Source organism: Pelophylax lessonae (assembly GCF_965119305.1).
Source record: "Pelophylax lessonae genome assembly, chromosome: 4".
NCBI classification, from domain to species: Eukaryota; Metazoa; Chordata; class Amphibia; order Anura; family Ranidae; genus Pelophylax; species Pelophylax lessonae.
The window spans coordinates 520472647-520495522 of record NC_138771.1 but is presented as its reverse complement, the minus strand read 5'-3'; the positions used below and the strand labels follow the sequence as shown (position 1 = coordinate 520495522).

Below are 22876 nucleotides of genomic sequence, written 5' to 3'. Positions count from 1 at the left end.
ACATGGTCGCAAACCTGCGGCAGGACGTTTCTGGGGGACCCCGGAGGTGCCCCCGCAGGTCAGATCTTGCGGGCTTCCTGGCGTCCTCAGGCTTACAGGATGTGTGGCGCTGTTATCACTCTACAGAGAAAGACTATTCTTTTTTTTCAAAGGTGCACTGCTCTTACTCACGCATAGACATGTTCTTCACGGACAAATTCTTACTGCAAAAGATTGTGAATTCTTCTATAGGCCAAATTACTTCTATAGGCCAAATTACGTGGTCGGACCACGCTCCTGTTTCCATAACGGTCGGTCCTCGGGCTTTTACAACGAGGGCCAACAGATGGAGAAATGATGTTACTATTTTTTGTGACCCGGGGACTTCCTCTGAGGTCCATGCGGCCCTGGAGGAATTCTTCAAGTTTAATGACAGTGGGGATGCGTGTCCTTTCAGTATTTGGAATGCCCATAAGGCATTTATGCGAGGCATCTTGATGTCTAAGAGTGCCACTATACGGAGGAAGAGGAGGCAGCGTATGGAGGACCTGTTGAACTTGATCCGAACCCTAGAACAGACCAATAAAAATAACCCACTCCCAGACATTAGTAACCAGTTGACAAGCTCAAAATGACCTACGTTCCCTCTTGATTGGACATCAAGCCAGTGTTCGTAGGCTTAAGGCAAATTTTTATGCACATGGCAACAAAGCCGGTAAATTATTGGCTACCCATGTGAAGGACATTCATGCTCGTCAACGTATCTCTAAATTGACCGGACTGACCTTAACGAATCCTAAAGACATTGCCGACGCCTTCAGCCACTATTATGGCTCGCTTTATAACTTGAAGGATGACCAGTCCACACCCCAGCCATCTCCTGAGCTCATTGACAGTTTCTTGGATTTGGTCTCCCTTCCCACATTACGACCGGCAGAAGTGATGGAATTAAATCTCCCAATCACTGACTTGGAAATCACTAAGGCAATCCAGTCCTTGCCCCTTAACAAAGCTCCGGGCCCTGACGGGTTCTCTTCGGAGTACTACAAAAAATACATACATCTTCTGGCCCCTAGATTGCGAGGGGTGTTCCACAGGGCTGCCTCCTCTGCTTCCTTCCCTCCAGAGATGCTGGAGGCTACGGTTGTAACATTGCCCAAGCCGGGGAAGCCCCCGGATTGTGCGAAGAATTTCAGGCCCATATCTTTACTCAATGTGGACCTGAAGGTCTACGCGAAAATACTGGCTACCCGCATTTCTAAGCTTCTACCTAACCTCATTCGGCAAGACCAGGTGGGGTTTGTCACGGGCCGCCAAGCAACTGATGCCACAAGAAGGATGCTGAATCTCATCCACCATGCCGAGTCCACTCATACTCCTACAGTGTTCCTGTCCCTTGATGCCGAGAAGGCATTTGACAGGATACACTGGGGATATCTGCGAATAGTCCTGCAACGTTTCGGCATGGTGGGTGAGATACTGAACGCCGTGTTGGCCTTATACACAACTCCTTCAGCATATGTCTATACAGAGGGTCTGTTCTCTACAAAATTTGCCATAACAAACGGTACCCGTCAGGGGTGCCCACTCTCACCTTTGGTGTTTGTTCTCCTGATGGAGCCATTTGCGGAGCGCATCAGAACCCATCCAGGTATTCGGGGCATAGACATTAGGGGTTCCTCCAACAAGATATCGTTGTTTGCGGACGATGTTATCTTGTCTCTGACCTCTCCCTTATCCTCATTACCAGCGGCCCAGGAGGTTCTCAGGGAATTTAGTTCTATATCCTACTACAAGGTTAATGAAACCAAATCGAACATGTTAGGTGTTAAAATATCGGCCGACCTCACACAGCATATTCAGAATATAGTTCCATTTCAGTGGGGTAGTGGACACATTGACTATCTAGGCATTAAGCTCACTAACAGGATTGGGGATCTCTTCAAGACCAATTTTGTTCCATTTCTTGACACTCTAACGCACGAACTGACTAGACTTGGCAAATACTATCTTTCATGGTCGGGAAGGAATGCAGCATTCAAAATGCTGACGTTTCCAAAACTTTTATACCTGTTTAGAGCTCTCCCCATTAAGATCCCCTTATCGTTTTACCGTATGGTCCAATCTTTGATATCTAAATTCATATGGGACGGGAAGAAGCCTCGTTGCGCCCATAGATATTTGGTCCAACACCCCACGGTGGGAGGTACGGGGATTCCGGATGTACGGGACTACCATATGGCTGCTATCCTTTCCCAGTCTCTATATTGGTTGCATCCTATTCAGGCACCTAGTTGGAGACAGATTGAGCAGTCGGAGGTGATTCAGGGCTCTCTTGATGATCTCATACTCAGTATCCCCTTTTCTAAATGTAGTTTCCGAACGGATCATCCCACCATCTCAGCTACAGTACTGGCGTGGCAATATTTTTACACACATAGCACCGCACAAGCCGGGAGGGTGGATGTCCCTGTGCCTCTGACTGCTCTCTCCTTCCTCTCACCAGATTTAAACGTGGCGCATTGGTCCTCTTTTGGACTTAGGGTAATTCAAGACATCACACAGGGCCCCCAGGGTTTCTCCTTCCCCTTATGGTGCGACAAATTTCCGTCCTTTGCCAAGGAATTCCTCACATTTCTCCGAGTATCCCATTTGACCTCATCTATGCCATCGACACACATTCCTTTCCCGGAACAGATTTACGCCCTCTGTTTTGGAGATAATGCACGGCAGAAAGGTATAGGCAAATTCTACATCTCCCTGCACGACAAGAAAACCTTCCGGAAAAACACATACCACATAAAAAGGGAGGGCGAAATTGGTCAGGTCTTCACGGAGGAGCAATGGTTGAGAGCCTATAAACATACGCTTACCCATACCAAATGCTCCAACTTCAGGGAGGGATTGCTGAAGATTCACCTTAGGTGGTACAAGACACCTTATACAGTTGCTAAGTTCTACCCGGATACCTCTAATTTGTGCTGGAGACAGTGTGGTCAGGTTGGCACTCTACTCCATGTTTTGTGGACGTGTATATCCCTGAGAAGCTTCTGGGCCTCCATTTCCACATTGATAGCAGAAATCACCGGGATATTTAACAAAATTTCAGTTGAACAGGCGATTCTGGGTGTAAATATAGACAGATATCCACCCCAATATAGGACAGTGGTCCAGAATATCTTATTCGCTGCTAGGTTATCCATAGCGCGAAAGTGGAAGTGTGCCGACCCCTCAACTCGGAGGGAGGTCACCCAAATAGTGGGGGAGTCGTGTGTGTATGAGAAGACTCTGGCCTTACAGGCCTTCAAGATACAACAATTTCACTCCAGGTGGTCCATTTGGACCACATATGTAGGGAATCATGGCCCCCAATGATTTCTAGTGAATGTTTGACAGTAATGTTATGCTTGCTGGGGTCCCGGGGGGATGGAGAGGGAGTGAGCGATTGAAGGGAGGACGCAGTATGTTCCCTTATGTGGCGTCCTTTCCCAGTGGCGTTGACCACTCTGGAGGTTGCAAATGGCAGATATATATCCCCTCTCCTCCTTCCCTGGACAAACCGGTTCATACGGTTTCAATGTGCTGTTGATCAGGATATGAAAGTTCATCTTATATTATGGGTCCTTGCAATAACTTTGATACTACCATTGATTGTATGCATTTCTCTTTGTACTTCGCTGTACATCAATCGCATTGCAAATATGGTTTTCATATGTTTATGTACGTTGTTCATTTTCTTGGATTTGAAAAACTCAAAAATATTTTCAAAAAAAAAAAAAAAAAAAAAAACAGTAGAGTTAGCCCAATTTTTTGTATAATGTAAAATGTTACACCGAAAATCATGATCTTTGATCCAAGCAAAAAAAAAAAAAAAAATGTAGATTCTCATTTTCCCAGAATCTTGCAGCTCTAGTGGTTTGTGAACAATCTTCTTTGTTAAAGGAAAAATTCAATTATCAGATGTACAGTACAGACCAAAAGTTTGGACACCTTCTCATTCAAAGAGTTTTCTTTATTATCATGACTATAAAAATTGTAGAGTCACACTTCAAGAGGTAGTCACCTGAAATGGTTTTCACTTCACAGGTGTGCCCTGTCAGGTTTAACCACTTGCTGTCTGCTCACTCGAGTACTACTGCGGCAAAGTGGTTCGTTATCATCTGGCGACGTAGACCTACGTCGCCAGACACTCCCTTCTCGGTGGCGCAATGCATTCAGTCACAGCGGGAGTCGGGCCAGGGGAGGAGCAGCGGCGGTCGCCGCTGCTCTTCCCCGATCGTCGGGGATCTCCCAAGTGACAGGCAGGGTCAGATTGCAGGGTTCAGCATAGCTGAACCCTGGATCTGTCCTTGTGTCACACAGTCACCTCCCCCCACACATGTCAGTAAGCACCAGGCATACATTAACCCCTCCCTCTCCAATAAAATTAACCCCTTCCCTGCCCGTGTCATTTTTACACTAACAGTGCATATACATAGCACTGATTACTGCAGTAATGTCACTGGTACCCCCAAAAGTGTCAAAAATGTCAGTCAAGGGTCCGATCTGGCCGCCACAATGTCGCAGTCCCAAAAAAAAAAAAAAAAAAACACACGCAGATCGCCGCCATTACACGTAAAAAAAAACCCACCAAAAATGACAAATCTTTCCCTTAGTTAGTAAACGCAATAACTTTTGCGCAAACCAATCAAAATCCGCTTATTGTGATTTTTTTTACCAAACATATGTAGCAGAGAACAAAAATAAGCCAAAAATTTAATTTTTACATTTTTTGGGGGGGAATTTCATAAAAAAAAAAAAAAAGTTATTTTTTCAAAATTTACGCTCTTTTTTTGTTTATAGCGCAAAAAGTAAAAATCGCACAGGTGATAAAATACCACCAAAAGAAAGCTCTGTTTGTGGGGGAAAAAAAAGGACGTAAATTACGTTTGGGTATGGCATCGCACGACCGCGCAATTGTCAGTTAAAGTCGCACAGCGCCGAATCGCAAAAAGTGGCCCAGACATAAGACAGCAAAATCCTCTAGAGGTAAAGTGGTTAATAAGTGTGATTTCTTGCCTTATAAATGGGGTTGGGACCATCAGTTGTGTTGTGCAGAAGTCAGGTGGATACACAGCTGATAGTCCTACTGAATAGACTGTTAGAATTTGTATTAAGGCAAGAAAAAAGCAGCCAAGTACAGGAAAACTAGTGGCCATCATTACTTTAAGAAATGAAGTTCAGTCAGTCCGAAAAATTGGGAAAACTTTGAAAGTGTCCCCAAGTGCAGTCACAAAAACCATCAAGCGCTACAAAGAAACTGGCTCAGATGCGGACCGCCCCAGGAAAGGAAGACCAAGAGTCGCCTCTGCTGCGGAGGATAAGTTCATCCGAGTCACCAGCCTCAGAAATCGCCGGTTAACAGCAGCTCAGATTAGAGACCAGGTCAATGGCACACGGAGTTCTAGCAGCAGACACATCTCTAGAACAACTGTTAAGAGGAGACTGTGTGAATCAGGCCTTCATGGTAGAATATCTGCTAGGAAACCACTGCTAAAGAAAGGCAACAAGCAGAAGAGACTTGTTTGGGCTAAAGAACACAAGGAATGGACATTAGACCAGTGGAAATCTGTGCTTTGGTCTGACGAGTCCAAATTTGAGATCTTTGGTTCCAACCACCGTGTCTTTGTGCGACGCAGAAAAGGTGAACGGATGGACTCTACATGCCTGGTTCCCACCGTGAAGCATGGAGGAGGAGGTGTGATGGTGTGGGGGTTCTTTGCTGGTGACACTGTTGGGGATTTATTCAAAATTGAAGGCATACTGAACCAGCATGGCTACCACAGCATCTTGCAGCGGCATGCTATGCCATCCGGTTTGCGCTTAGTTGAACCATCATTTTGCGCTTAGTTGAACCATCATTTTTTTTCAACAGGACAATGACCAAAACACACCTCCAGGCTGTGTAAGGGCTATTTGACCAAGAAGGAGAGTGATGGGGTGCTGCGCTAGATGACCTGGCCTCCACAGTCACCAGACCTGAACCCAATCAAGATGGTTTGGGGTGAGCTGGACCGCAGAGTGAAGGCAAAAAGGGCCAACAAGTGCTAAGCATCTCTGGGAACTCCTTCAAGACTGTTGGAAGACCATTTCAGGTGACTACCTCTTGGAAGTGTGACTCTACAATTTTCATAGTCCTGAAAATAAAGAAAAAACTCTTTGAATGAGAAGGTGTGTCCAAACGTTTGGTCTGTACTGTACATAGAAGGGAATTTTTAGACAATGCTATCTAATCATTTGTTATCAAACCATTGGGGGTGGACAAACACCTATAAAGTATTCAAGGACCCAAGGATAAGCTCTCGTGATACTTCAAAAACAACCTTAACCTTTTCTGGAATCTTTATGAAGACCAGGGAAGACCAGGACACCCTGATGTTTGGGAAAGCATTTCTACAGCGAAGATTACAGAATTATTATGCAGGATGAAGGCTGTACATTACAGTGACTGAGTGCTTATGGTCTTTGGACAAGTATGAATATTATGAAGGGATATGCAGCTATATCCTGCCCTTTAAGAGTTTATAGGATATAGCTTTTAAAATGTTAAAATTAGTTTTTGGTATCTTAACCACAGAATGTTCTAGCTAGATGACATATGTTTGGAACACCAAGCGCTACTTCTTATGCCCCGTACACACGTGCAGATTATCTGAAGACTTTTGTCTTTAGATTTACCTTTTCTATGTAGTGCAAGGGCCTGCCGGATTGCATACAAATTGAAAGTGTTTAGGTTTGACCTCATATTATATGGTTTTGGTAAGTCTACAGACAAAAGTCTTCAGATAATCTGCACGTGTGTACGGGGCATTATCTACTGTCTTGCAAGGACACGCTTACCAGCACCTTTTATTGTTACCTTACCAAGAGAAACCCAAGGTTAGATGTTTCACACGAGCATATCTGTATTAAGTCATATGCCCTTATATATGCATTTCCTATTGGAATGGTGTTCCTTTGTTCTGAATATACACACACACACACACACACACACACACACACATACACACACATACTTATATGCTCGGCATTTAATAAACTGAACATGTTTTGACTGTCAGCTCGTTTCTGTCAAAGTGTGTTCCCTAAACTTTGATAAGGTATCCCCTGGTGGTCTAAACCTTAAAGTGGAGTTCCACCCTAAAATTATACTTGCCTCCATCTTCTCGCTTCGGGTCACCTGAAAAACAAATGGATAATTGCATTTTTTTTTTTTTTAACTTACCTCGTAGAGAAGAAAATATAATACTTACCTTACTGCCTTCTTCCCCCCCCCTCGGCGGCCGCGGCCCTTCGTCACTTCCTGGCATGCAATGATTCCTGGGAGCTGAACGTCATCGCTCCCAGGAATCATTGTGCCTGCCCTGACGTCAGTTCCGGGGGGGGGGGGGGGGGCGCGCGTCATTCCCTTCTAAACAGCTTCTGGGCATGCCCAGAAGCTGTGGAGGGATGACGTGCGCGCACCGGAAGCGACGGCGGGGCCGGCGCAGGGCATCGTGGGACCGAACAAGAAGGATGAGGACGCCGAAGAGGATCGTGCTGGCTTCAAGCTGCCCACACCTGAGATGGCAGCGCTGGACAAGACTTTCAAGGTAAGTATTTGTCCTAACAGGTAAGTGCAACCCGGGACAGATCAGAGGCTAGCCATTGTGGAATGCACTAGCCCTGACTGTCCCGGGGGTATTTTTTTTTTTTAAAAAGTATTCCAGGGTGGAACTCCGCTTTAAGAACGAACCCCAACATATGAGGCCTTTAAGAGCTGCACAAAAAAATTGCTCTGCTCTTGATAGGCAGCTTTGTACTCCTAAACAAGCTATTAATATCCGATTGCATAACAGGAGCAAGGGAAGAAAACTATATGTAAAGTAGCTAAAGAGGGTGAAGGTCTGCCTTATGTTACTAAACCCACAACAGTAAAATCAGTCTGTACAGGGCCGGCGCTACCTGTAAGGCGACCCAGGCAGTCGCCTAGGGCGCCACTCAGCAGGGGGGCGCCAGCATTCTACTTGTTGCACTGTCTGTCCTGTCCGCAATGACTGTATGCCGGCGCCCCTCTTGCTGCTGTGCTGCTTAACAGTACGATCGGCTCGGCCTCGGCGGGCGGCGGCGCCCTCGGCGGCTCAAATCAATCATCATGTCTCTCTCTGTCTTTCTCTGTGTGACACTCACACAGAGACTGTGACAGGCAGCGCCGCGCGTCTTTGCATCACTGCAGTGGAGCTGTGGAGGTTCCCCCTGCCCTGCCAATGACGTCGGGCGGGCGGGGGGAGGGCCGGGAGCCGGTGTACTGCCAATAAGGAGAGCGGGGGGAGCCGGGGAGGAGAGCGGGCGGGCGCAGAGCGGGAAGGACACATTTTGAATCAGAGGAGCAGCAGATTCAGATGCAATAGTGCAAGAAGGACCAGTCCAGTCCCCGCCCCCGGCCAGACCCCCAGATCCAGGAAGATAGAGAAGGAAGAAGATCCATCCAGGAGAAGAGGACCTGTCCAACCACCTGGTGCCATTTTGAACACGCATAAAACGTGAGTGAAAATGTGCATTTTAAATTGGTATATTCAGTGAGGTGAGGGAGGGGTAACATTACATTTTTCCTTGAGATGGAGTATAATTGTTTTATTGTGGCTGTTTTAAAAAATCTTCTCTACTTCTCTTGTCTTGTGCTCGGCTCCCTATTGTATTCTGCCTAAGGTCCGGTTCACACTTATGCGATGCGGGAAGGCTGCGAATTCGCAGCCTGTTCCCGCATCGCAAACGCACCCCTGGCAGTTCACACTGCCATATGTGATACACAGGGGGTGTCAATTAAATTTTAACGACACCCCCAGTTTGATCGCATATCGCAGTGCGATCTTTAGGTCTGGTTCACACTTATGCGATGCGGGAAGGCTGCGAATATGCAGCGTGTTCCCGCATCGCAAACACACCCCTGGCAGTTCACACTGCCATATGCGATACGCTGGGGGTGTCAATGAAATGTTAACGACACCCCCAGTTTGATCGCATATCGCAGTGCGATCGTGCAGTTCGCACAGGATCGGATCGCACAAGTGTGAACCACCATGCGATCCGATCCTGATGCGGCTGAAAAAAGGGTCCTGTGCGTCTTTGCTGCAGGTGCAGTGCGAATTTAGCCATATAAAGTGTATGGCTGAATTCGCACTGCACAGCCGATCGCATGTAATGAAGGAGCAGTGCGCTCCGATATTACATGCGATCGCACATATAAAGTGGATAAATTCGCACTGCACCCGCAGCAAAGACGCACAGGACCCTTTTTTCAGCCGCATCAGGATCGGATCGCATGGTGGTTCACACTTGTGCGATCCGATCCTGTGCGAACTGCACGATCGCACTGTGATATGCGATCAAACTGGGGGTGTCGTTAACATTTCATTGACACCCCCAGCGTATCGCATATGGCAGTGTGAACTGCCAGGGGTGTGTTTGCGATGCGGGAACACGCTGCATATTCGCAGCCTTCCCGCATCGCATAAGTGTGAACCAGACCTTACAGTTAGCACAGAATCGGATCGCACAAGTGTGAACCACTGTGCGATCCGATCCTGATGCGGCTGAAAAAAAAGGGTCCTGTGCATCTTTGCTGCGGGTGCAGTGCGAATTTAGCCATATAAAGTGTATGGCTAAACTCGCACCGCACAGAGATCGCATGTAATGAAGGAGCAGTGCGCTCCGATATTACATGCGATCACCACAGCCGCAATAATGTGAGCCGGCAATTAGGACCGGTTCACATTTGTGCGATCACAGAGATCACATGTAATTCGGAGCGCACTGCTCCTTCATTACATGCGATCTCTGTGCAGTGCAAAATCAGCCATGCAGTTTGCACTGCGAGATGCAATCTGATCTGGGGGTGTCATTAACTTTTAATTGACACCCCCCCCCTGCGTATCGCATATGGCAGTGTGAACTGCCAGGGGTGCGGATGTGATGCGGGATCACGCTGCATATTCGCAGAATTCCCGCATCGCACAAATGTGAACCGGGACTACAGGTGCTCACAGCTCATAGCTGCAGGTGAGCGACCGTCGTAGGTCTACGCCGTTTTGCGCTTGAGGGCCAGCCTGCCGCAGACCCGCAGTAAAAATGTGTGGCGTGTATTTTTCTCTTAACAACTATATGTTGTATTGCACTTTCAGAATGTTTTTTTATTAAACTTTGCACTTTATTTTACATTATGGCTTTTTGTGCTTGGGGGGGGGGGGGGTGGCAATTTTTATTTTGCCTAGGGCGCCAAAAATCCTTGCACCGGCCCTGAGTCTGTATATGCAGTAAAGCATGCTTGTTATACTCACTGTGGAACCTAAGGGGTAATCCTACACATAGTGTAAAAAGGCTGTTTGATTCAGCCTTCTCTGATCCTCTCCTTCCACTGTCCCAAATCAATCTCCTGTTAGTACAGAGCCTGGGGGTTTCTGGGAGAGTGCATGTGATCAGCACATGGCCAATTAGCACTATCCAGAGAGGGTCAGGGGTCATGCAGCCTCAAAGGACAGTCAGGAAGAGAATACCAACTCCTCCTACAAGCTTTAAAGCAGTGCTCTGCCAGACAATTAAGAAAGTCACAAGACTGCAATATACTGCTGATGAGAAATGTTAGCATTTCCAGGTTCTATATACTGCGGGAGACCACAGTACACCACTGCTGTGTGTAAGTTTATACATGTCTGCAAAATGTCAATCACTTTTTAGGGCAGCGATGTGCTGGCTTCACCCACATCTGGTAATTTCTGTAAAAGGAGTTAGAATGCCACAACTCCCCAAAGTGCTTATTTTCTGGTTCTTCACAGCTGGTTTTTTTTGTACAGGGCTACAGTGACCTGGTTTAGGAGAATTTGGCATGGACCATGTTTTTTTCTTAGGAATTCATCTCCGTTGCAAGGGGGAAAAAAAAAAAAAAAAAAAAGGCTGTAACCAAAAACATTCCAATGTTCAAAACAGGGATTGAAACAAAAATATTCTCATGTTCTTCTGGCCAACGACATTCAAAGCAAGTTGCAAAGACCGAATCCTTCCTGTAGTGCAGACCGAATCCTTCCTGTAGTGCAGACTTCCACCCAAATGAATGCACTCCGTTACAGAAGGTCACAAAGCAACCAACTACTTTGAACAGGAAATTCTCATTTCGTTTTTCCCCTTAGTAGTGTGAGTGCACAGGACTACATTATATACAATAAATACATTTTGGGTTCCTGGAATAAATCTCTGCCGCTTTGCAGCCTGCACTCCTTTAACCACTTAAGGACCAGGCCAATTTTTGCGATACAGCACTGCGTTAGTTTAACTGACAATTGCACAGTCGTGCGATGCTCTACCCACATAAAATTGATGTCCTTTTCTCCCCCCACAAATAGAGCTCTTTTGATGGTATTTTTTTTGCGAGCAGAAAAGATGCCCAAAAAAAAAAAAAAAACACCCCCACAACACACACACACACACACACACACACACACCTGCTCAGAAAAGCTCAATAAAAACGTGCAAAATAAAAAAATAAAAGCAAGCTTCAAGCTGACAGATGCAGGTATCCGATACCCGTTGTCCTCACCAACTCGTGACAAAAGACCATCCAATCTGACACCATGCTGTCACTTTGGGAAAAATTCCACTGTTGGCGGCACCCTGCACAAAGATTTTCCAGCTTGCGAGACCACAATCTAGGTGCCAGCTGAGAGTGATTGTCACTGGCCTAATTAAGCAATTAACCCTTAAAATACCACAACCCCCCTTTGGTCCAAGCAGGAGGAAGCTCATAATTCTAGCAATGCCAATTACGATTTTAGAATAATCATCTAACACACTGTCACCACAGATAGGCATGTTCATAGGATTTATCCTATACAGTAGCACTCTTCAAGAGACAGGTTCTTTGTTAGCTTGCATTAAGAGTTTAGGGAAAAGGTTAACACTTTCAAAATAAGGAGATATAGATAGCTATTAGTCAAGTTGGTGCGAATAAAATATTTACAGAAAAAAAGGTGTTTCAAAAGAAATAGAGACATAATTCAGCAATAGAAAAATAGGTAGAATTGAGAAGGAAGGATACTTGCAATGTCCTGGGTGTTACCAGAATTTAGTCAATGAGCCAGGTGTTATCTGTTCAAGCTTGACAGATGTTCCCGATTGGATGGTAAAGGAGAACTTTCTCAACTGGTTAGGTATCTCCCTTTTGCTCTGGGATCAAAGGGGTGTTAAATTGCCCCTGACCAATAACACGTAGTGTCTATGGGTGGTCCTGGGTTTATGACAATATCAGGTCCCTCCCTTATGGACAGCTTTTTTTAATCACTATTTATATCTTCCAATATGTACCGGTTGCACTCTTGAAACAGATTGTTAAGCATTGAATTTCACGTACAGGAATACTAAACAAAAAGGTTAGCTCAGATATTCTTGTCACCCAGAAAATGTCTGGACAGCTATCTTCTCTTCTATATGTGCTAATGTGGTCGTGTATGGCCTTACTTCGTTCAGTACATTTCTCATTCAAATATATACCTATTATTAATGGGTCATGTTCCTGTCTGAGTTTATGAATTGTGTGTGGATTTATTAAGCTCTGATTGCCTTTTACAATCCCTATTAGTTCTGGATAGCCCCCTATTGGATTTGGTCATAGATTTACGATAGACCTGAACAGCAGAAACGGACATCCTGCCAGGACTCAATTAGCCATTTACAGCTCTACACAGGCCTAAGCTGTTGAGATAACGGCTCTTTTGAAGTGTAAAACCTATGCATTCCATGAATTAGAGGGAGGGGGTAATTATTGTGGCAATGTGCAACTGTTCTGCAAGACTCATGGCTGAGCTATAATAACTGAACAACATAGCCGCTTGCGACAGCTTTGCGTGTGTCCAGTATGGGATATCATTACACAAGCTTTTAGGCAGAGAAATAGAAGCTCAAAATGCATCTAAAAGCAGCATTTGCAGCTTTTTTTTTTTTTGAGCTGTAGTGTGTATGAGCCCGAATGGTGGCCGCAGCCATTTGTGACTATTCACACAGTGAGTAGCTGCAGTTATTGCTGGACAAAACCAGCCATGATCATCTGTCCCTAAATGCAGGTAATAACTGGCTGTGCTGTCACAAATAGCCATGGTCCCCATCAGCCTGTCATTCATTGTAAAGGCTGAGCGTGTGCAGCTCTTTGCACATACCCCGTCATCCCAGGTGCAGGAATCCACAGATTCTTTGCCAATTGCTCATGTGAAAGGACCCTGACTACTGTAGAATTTTACAATTACCCTTTTGACGCATCAGTGGTTTCAAAGGGGGTCAAGACACACTCCCCTCGAATCGGTCTGGGAGGTACACATGGCTATGTTAGGTGGGGATAACTGGTATCAAGGATGATCTATGTTCTTGGCAGAACATGGATCAAAGGATGGATTGTAAGGGGTGTGGGTGGAACCCTTCTTTAATGTTTTTACGCCATTTCTAGAGATTGTAGAGGTGGTTAAGAATGTAATGTTTGGTTACCTTTAGTTTTGCAACAAGCTTTATTTTTGCAAGCAAGGCTATATGTGTAAAAATAGGCAAATTCTTCTTGGAATTTATCTATGTGTTCATTAGGTGTTATCTTCTATTCTTAACCAAACATTTAAATGCTGTTACTATCTAGAGGAGGCAGTTTCTATTAACTTTTGAATATGATTGGTCCTTGGAAGGGCGGTTGCCCTGATAAGTTGTAGTATACAAGAACTTCTGTACCAATAAACAAATGTAATCTTGCTACACTCACCTGTTGTCAGTGTCTTTGATTACCCGATCGATCGTAGAGTTTGCCCCTTTTATCTGTTGGTTGGGTGCGTGGAAACAAGGAAAGAACCCTCACACTACAGGCAGTAATAGCTTACAATTAGAGAAGTTAGCCTTCCTTTTTAAGAGCATGCTAATAAAGTGTGCCGCCTTATGCATTGAAAGTCATAACTAGGTTTGCTTAGGTCTTGTTTCTTTGTTTTAGTCAAGTAATTACCTAAATGCAATTACCCTAATGTTAAGATGAAGCAGATTATATTCATATTGATCATTTGGAGTTTGACTTTATCTGTTTTGTTAAGTTCTTTTCTGTATTCTATCCATTGATGAAAAAAGGATGTTCAGTCCCTGTCAAGCCTTTATTACCATTTTGGTACATTACTTCCATGATCTTATTTGGACTTTACACCGAGGTATGCTCCGATTAGCATTCCAAAAATAGAATTTGTAAGATCTTACCGTAAAATTCTTTTCCGAGTCCTCTGACAGTCGCCGCCCACTTATACAGTATTCACAATTGGTATTGGCCCTCTCCACAGTAGCAAGCTCTGCAGTAACTTTGTTAATACAAACAAACTAAGGGCTCTTTCACACGGGCGTTCCTTTTTTTGTAACGGACACGGATGACACTTGTGTCATCCGGTCCGTATGTCCGTTTTTCATCCCATCCGTTTGCGGATGAAAAACTGACATAATGCATGTCTATGTAAATACGGATGTCTGCGGATGACACCACTGACATCCGTTTTTGCTTCCGTTCCGTTTTTTGAAAGGAAGAAAAAATAGGGTTCTTCTCCGTTCAAAAAAAAACTGAACTGACTAAAAAACGGATGTCAGAGGATGATCATCCGATGACATCCGTATTTACATAGAGATACATTATGTCCGTTTTTCATCCGCAAACGGATGGGATGAAAAACGGACATACGGAACGCCCGTGTGAAAGAGCCCTTACATAGACACACCTACAGGGGGCTGTCCCTCTGGCAAATATCCCACAGCCAGTACCACTCTAATCCAGTTTTGTAGCAAGCAGTCCATGAAAACTGTCAACCCCAAAGAGGGGGGCAGGAGCAGCGACTGTCAGAGGACAGTGCTCTGACAGTCGCCGCCCACTTATACAGTCTTCACGATTGGGACGTCCCAAAGCAGTGCAGATGTGAGGGGTGGTTAGACGTGACGTGGCATATACAGGATACCTTGCTGGATATGCAGGATGCCTTGACTGGCATTTAAAATGGTTGACTTAAACGAAATGTCTTTCGAGTTAATCTCATTTTACTTTGATTTCTTTACATGTGTCACTGAGCTTGCAAAAGCTAAGAATATATCAGATGACCGAAACAGGGGAAATTCCCTATCTCTCAGAATATCAACTCTGTCTGGACAGCTTGACCGCAGAGCCAATAATATCTTCTAAAAGCCCCTTTGGAACTTTTATTGAGCATCACCAAAAGGAAATACCCCGACGACAAGAGAATCACAATATAGATAACCCAATGATTACTATAATTAGTTGTTAACTTTGATTGGACAAAAGATGTTAATGACAACCCATTTCTTGTACGTCAGATTGTAATGACAAACCCATTTTTGAGTATATTTAAACTCCAGCACGATGTAATAAATCAGGTCACTATGATTCAGCCATCTTGAGTCTTGTCTGATCTCATATATATATATATATATATATATATATATATATATATATATATATATATATATATATATATATATATATATATATATATATATATATATATATATATATATATATATACACACACACATATATAGCTATATATTGTCTGATTTGGTATCACTGACTAACAGGTAACAGGTATTTTGTACCTGAGGAAAAATTCCACAACAGACGCAACCTTCAAATAGGCAACGCAGCACCCAGGTCAGAGAAAAAAAAAAAAAAAAAAACTATACTGAACCAATGGGCAACCAAAGCTCAACAGGAGCTAACCCAGGCAACAAGAAAATAAGTCCCATGCTGAAGAGAGGAAAAAAAAAAAAAAAAAAAAAAAAAGCATATGTCTTTAGACCACTGCCGCACTCAAAACCTTGCGGCCAAAAGAAGCATCCGAGGATGCCAACACATCAAGTTTGTAAAACTTAGAAAAAAGGTGTGTACAGACTAGGTCGCCACTTTGCACACCTGGGCCACCGACGAATGATGGCGAGAAGCCCAGGACGCACTAACGGCTCTAGTAGAGTGCGCCTTGACAGGGAAAGGAGGGACCCGACCCTTAATCGAATAGGCCTGCACAATCTGTCTGATCCATTTGGAAATGGTTGCCGCAGACGCTGCTGCACCCTTCCGAGGTCCCTCAGGAAGGACAAAAAAGGCAATCCGACTTCCGGAAAGATTCCGTGGCAGAAAGGTAAACCCTGATCGCCCGGACCACAGCCAAGGAATGCAAAGCAAACTCCTTTGGATGCTTTGGCTTCGCACAAAGCGACAGCAACACAATATCCTCATTGAGGTAGAAAGCTAAAACCACCTTAGGAAGAAAAGACTGATTTGGTCGCAAGACCACTTTATCCTTATGAACAACCAGATAGGAGCGGCAAGACAGATCACGTCCAGTTTCAGTTTTTTTATTTGTTAAAGTTTGAAACATCCAATACATTTTGTTCCACTTCATGATTGTGTGCCACTTGTTGATTCTTCACAAAAAATTACAGTTTTATATCTTTGTGTTTGAAGCCTGAAATGTGGCAAAAGGTCGCAAAGTTCAAGGGGGTCGAATACTTTGCAAGGCACTGTATGTAATATTGCGGTACTATAACAATGTAGCTTATCTGATGTATAAAGATACTATATGAAATTATATTATATACAGAATGCTATGTCCCAACGGACCATAAATGGGGACAAGTTGAAGTGTGTTATAGTGGTATTGAAAGGTTATCAGAAGGTTCTTGGAATTAGAGGCTTGGGAGATTCCAGGAATATGGGTTTTGGGACATTCCAAGAACCACTGTTTATCAAATTAGTGGTCTACTTGGAAGGTCCCAGATGTCAGGATTAATCTTGATAATAACCCTGTGTCTAGCAAAAAGCATATTGAGCAACAAAACCATCTTTTACTGTCATGAAATTGTGAAATCTTTCATGGAAAAGTGCCATTTCTGTTATGAGATCATGGGCTAGCATGCCAACAAAATGTGTATAAAAGCCTGAGCTATGAAATTGTACGGTACAATTTTAGCTCTTGGTAGCTGGTGGTTCAATGATCATTGTATGCGCTGAATAAACCATATACAGATGATGAAAGCTGATTGACGTTGAAGTCCTTCCTTGAAAAGGCCAACTTAACATTTGGTGACCCCGAAGACGTGTCATTGGAGTAGAGCTGCATGTCTAATCATTTAAAAAAAAAATTCACGATCTAGTTTCAACCCCGCCCACGATTACCCGGCATTTCAACGATTCAGTACAGAGCCATTCTCTGCTGACAGTTGGGTTAAAAAAAAAAAAAAGAAGGATAGCCAGCAAAAAGTTTATCAACATTGCTAAGGGCTGAGAGATAAGGAGAAACACTATTTTGTTATTTTAGCTCAAAGGGATGAACTTCAGTCTGTAAAGGAGGTCAGTTTAACCACTTAAAGACTAAATATCCTCCGATTTTTCTCTCTCTTGCTGAGTGTTCATTACCATTTTTAGTTGACAGTGCAAAAATGTTTACGAAATTTCTCGTCCGATTTTTTTTTTGGCACATTTGTTTCTAGACTTCCGGGTTGTCAGAACCTTCAGATCATGCGCGGCCTTTCGTATCCGATTTTTCACGGACGTACTGCATACACATTAAACAAAAATTGGTCGTCTGGCGACGGACGATAAAAATGATGGCGTTTGTCCCGTTTTTTTTTTCATTGAAAATGTCGGCATCGGCTGCTGAAAGTTGTGTACACACTAGCCAGAAATCGTACGATTTTACCTCGGACGGGAATTTTCAGCAGATTTTCTACTAGTGTGTACCCCACTTAAGACTTTTTCTGACATTTGTTGCTTACAAGTTAAAAATCAGCATTTTTACTAGAAAATTACTTAGAACCCACAAACACTTTTTTTTTTGCAGAGACCCTAGAGAATAAAATGGAAGTCGTTGCAATATTTTATGTCACACTGTATTTGCTCAGCGGTCTTCAAACGTAATTTTTTGGCAAAAAATATTTCACTTCAGTAAATAACAAATGTGAGGGTTCTTTCCTTGTTTGCCCTTCTATTTGTTGGTTGGGTGCGAGGAAACTCTACGATCGATTGGGTAATCAAGACACTGGCAACAGTTTGAGTAGCAATTTATTGGTACAGAAAGTCTTATATACAGCTTACACCGGACAACCGCCCCTTCAAGGGCCAATCATATTCAAAGGTTAATAGCGCGACATATAAACTGCCTCCTCTAGATAGTAATTAGCATCTAAATGTTAGGTTAAGGATAGAGTTAATAGCGTAACAAAATCGAATGTTCAGTTTAATAGAGCATAACACCTTGTGACCACATATGCACATTATTCTTAGAATCTTATCTATTAATACATGTATAGCTCGCTGCAAAACTAATGGTCACCAAACATTACATTCTTGTCTACAAGATCTTATCCAAAGTTTATATAGAAACCGCAGTTATGTTTCCTGTTCTTTAAGCACATACAGCTTTGCAGAATGTTACAAAGGTCATTAACACTTTAGGCTACGTTGACATGTAGGCATAGCGGATCACGGGCAGAATCAACACGATTCTGCCCGCGATCCGGAATCATTGCAAATCGTGGGATGCCGTGCAATGCCGTGATTTGCAATGGCAACCCATACGCTGTGCGATGTTGCCGTGATTTCCGCCTGCTAAACCACGGTAACATCGCGCAAACAGAATCACGGGGCGCATGACGCACAAAAGAAGCTCCTGTACCTTTTTGGGCATCATGCATCTCGCGATTCTGTTTGGAAGATGTTACCGCGATTCGGCAGGCGGAAATCGCGGCCAAAATCGCACAGCGTTTGGGGTGCCATTGCAAATCACGGGCATCGCACAGGCGTCCCGCAATTTGAAATGATTCCAGATCGTGGGCAGAATCGCGGTGATTCTGCCCGCGATCCGCTATGCCCCCATGTGAACGTAGCCTTAAAGCGGTTGTAAACCCTAAAAAAAAAAAACCTGCAAGACAAAGGCATAATGAGCTAGTATGCATCGCATACTAGCCCATTATGTGTAACTTACCTTAAAACGAAGCCCCGACATGGACCCCTGGACATCGCTGAGGGCGCTGCCATGATCCCTCGCCGTCTCTTCCGGGTTCGGTGGCTCCGGTGCGGTGATTGGCCGGAAGAGACTGCTCCGGCGCGATGATTGGCCAGAGCCGGGGTGACGTAACTCCCGTGCATGCGCGCGGGAGTGATTTTCCGGCAAACTAAATTGAAGGTCCCCCCCCCCCGGACCTTCAGAGCGCATGCACCGCTCGCGCGACCGGCTGCATGCACTGTAAATATCTCCTAAACCATGCCGGTTTAGGAGATATTATTTGTACCTACAGGTAAGCCTTATTATAGGCTTACCTGTAGGTAAAAGTGTCAAAAAGCGGGATACTACTGCTTTAAGGGCAACAAGGCTTCTCAGTCTAGAGTACATACTGATTATCCGCAGCAATAATAGAGATAGTTTCCAAGGATCCCCTGCTCAAAAACAATTTTTTGGCCTGCATTCAACTACTGGACCAGTAAAAATATTTAACCACTGTGAATCAGACAGAAGTGAGCAGTGCCCATATCTGTGTGGTCTCAAGAAGGGTCTCATATGACCCACAACTACTTACCAAAGTAGTATGTCTGCCCATGGTTCAAATACAATTCAATCAATGAACAAAGACTACCCTACCCTGAAGCTAGGTGTGAACTGAGCCTTCTTTATCAGTTCAATGCATACACTACCTGCATTAGTTTAACAATGCAAATTCAGATGACTTCCAAAAGAAATAGCCCAGAATCTACCAGCTTGGGCTTCATATAACCATAGGTTCTTTTATATGTGGTCAGAGGTTCCTTCAGCAGTGGCAGAAAAAGGGCTCATGCACACAGGGTGTTTTTACAGCTGCTGTTAGGGGCATCTGATGGTTTTTATTTAACTGCCTCTAAATGCCCCTCCATGTTAGCCTACGTGTTTGGAGGCACAAGAGTTTAGGGGCAGTGGGGAAAAAAAAAAAAAAAAAGACAGCCGGTGTGCATCCAGGAGCAGAGGCTGTTGAGCTGTAAACGCAAAATGCCCAAAACAATTCTGCTAAATGCAGTAAGAATCCTTAACCTTTTGGTGTTTTTAACAAAAAAAAAAAAAAAAAAGAAAGGCCGCCTATTAAAGCTATTTAAAAATGTAGCTAACAGAGCGTTTTTATTGCTGCTTTTTCCTGGCAGCAGCACGGGAATTTTTAAATGTTCTGTGTGCACAAGGCCTAACTTCCCATCTGATAATGCCCACAGTTATGGAACCAACTTCAATTTCTCCCAATGGAACACCGATATGTGGGGAGAAGGCAACCTCCCCACTGACCACTATTGTGCAGGAGATAAAAAAATAAAAAATACAATTTTGATTCTGTACACACAGCACACCACTAAACAGCCAGGTAAAAACACACTTAAAATGAATAATGAAAGAAAAAAGGTAGGATACTGCATAAAAAATGGTTACACCAACAGGTGCAGAAAGGCAGAAAAGAAAAAAAAATGTCCCTAATGAAAAAAAGTAGAATGAATTTGTAACAAACAAGATTAAATATACCACATGTTACTTTTCTAAGGCTGACAACTAGAAATAGCAAGAAAACAAGATAAGCTCTCTAAAGACCAAAAATTGCATAGTGCGTGCATCTCTTAAGGAATGCTCTATGTTAATAGGAGGTTAGAGGGACCAGACAGTCCTTGGCTTGTGCCCTTGGGGAGATGCAAGGTACCAAAATACCGTTTACAAATAACTAAAGCTCGCTCCCCCAGCGATGTCTAAAATAAAGCTGATCTCTAAAAGAAGAGAAAAAAAAAAAAGGGCATAGACAAACATTATGGATTCCCAGTATTGTATAATCTGCATAAATATGGTAAAATTAGAAGGCTGTTATATAATATATATATTATTATTAATGTATTTATATTAAAGCTACATACATTTTCATAGTGCATAATAATCATACTATTACACACAGTTATAATAATTAAAAACCTCAATAGGGCTCAGGAGTCTGGACACAAGATGTATCGGTAACAACCCTTCCTGCACACATGGTCCCTTCATCTGTAAACAACTGCATTAGCACCTGTACTCTGCTGCCCTCTACTGACCAAGTAACAAGGTGCTAAACAACACTTGTTTTTAATCCAAGTGTTAACTAGATTTAAAAATGTATATATGTATGTATATATATATATATATATATATATATATATATATATATATATATATATATATATATATATATATATATATATATATATATATATTTTTTTTTTTTTTTTTTTTTTTTTAATTATAATTATTATGCAGGTTATATACTGCTGTTTTTTGTTTTTCTTTCCCACACAGCTATTACCTTATGTAGGACTTCAAGTTCCTTTGTAGATTGCAAGCTCTTGTGAGCAGGATCCTACTTAATGCTCTTGTCTTGAATTGCATTGTAACTATACTGAATCCCTTTATATTGTAAAGCGCTGCACAAAGTGTCTATATAAATCCTGGAATTACAATATAATAAAAAGTAAAATCTTCCCTAAACCGATTTGGACTCGAGATGCTAGTTTGTGGCCCTGCAGAAGCAGCATAAATTTCAGAACCCCCTCCCTCATATTAAAAGCCTATAATGTAAATTATTGCATCTTGTTTCCAGAATGAGGCAATTATATAAAATTGTAGAAACGTAACATTGTCCTAACTGAGTGCAGGCCATAACAGGAAACCCCCTGCGCCCATCCCATCAGCAGGCTGATGAGACGGAGAGCGAAGTTCCTAGATCTCTCACGCTGCAGCTTTGCAGGAAGTTCAGAACAAAGAGGAGACAATACAAAGTATCCGGGGAACGTGAGAGATTCCCCCCGCGCGCCCCTCCTCCCCCCCAGGTGTACTCACACGTGTATCGGCCACCTAGACTTCCATGAAACGCTCCGTATCACACAACCAGTTCCCGAACCGCCATACACCACTCTGCCCAGCATGTAAACGGTTCAAAACCTTGAAAGGAGCGGGGCGGCGCCATGAAACGTTCAGCCAACCAGATAAACCGGAGGCGTGGCCTATCGCAGACGGCGCTTTGAGATTCGGCCAAGTAGGACGTGGCGAACGGGGGAGGCGGTATTGGCTGTACGTTGTGTGCGTGGTTACCATAGTGGCACAGAAGACGCCATGATTGTTAAAGGCAAATTGTTATATTCACAAAGATGTCCTGTAGAACGATGCATAGTTCATGCATATAGAGCTGGTTCCTCAACCTTCTTTGAAAAGGTTTTGCCTTCTTCTGCTATACTTTAACACAAGGATACATAGTTGTATTTTTATTCTTGTAGATGGTGTTTTAAAACCCCAAACCAAAAATGTAATATATTTTAACTTAACAATCATTAGTTGTTTCCATCTGGTGATCTGACCAGTAAAACGCCTCCTGTATTAGATCACCCCCACTCTAGATAAAGGGGCACAGCAGACAGCAGCATTGTCAGTCTGTGGGGAAGGGAGTGTTAGATGTACTAGCAGATTTAAATACACTAAAGAGTGCCCCTACTCTAGATGAAGGAGCACAGGGGGCACAACAGATAGCAGCATTGTCAGTCTGTGGGGAGGGGAGTGTTAAGCCTAGTACACACGCAACGAATTTCCGCCGACCGGTCGTCCGTCTTTTGTCCAGAGTGGTGTTTTGTAGGTTGGAATGTGCCTAGACTGCACACAAATTTTCCCGCGCGACAAAATTCTACTTCAGAAGTGATGTCATGTGTTGGTTTGCTTTCTTTGTGTTCTTTCTTCTCTGAGCATGCCCAGTCTTGCTCATTAGATTTTTCCCTGTCGAAATCTCTACTGACTGCACAAAA

At 43.6% G+C, this 22876-nt stretch overlaps 1 protein-coding gene across 1 annotated transcript in view; it reads right to left on the bottom strand.

The window, feature by feature from the left end:
* Positions 1 to 22025, bottom strand: part of RESF1 (retroelement silencing factor 1) — an 82373-nt gene extending 60348 nt beyond the window's left edge. Inside the window, exon 1 of the mRNA XM_082253665.1 lies at positions 21924 to 22025. The gene's annotated coding sequence lies outside the window, so the exon portion shown is untranslated. The remainder of the gene's footprint in view (positions 1 to 21923) is intronic.
* Positions 22026 to 22876: the final 851 nt, after the last annotated feature.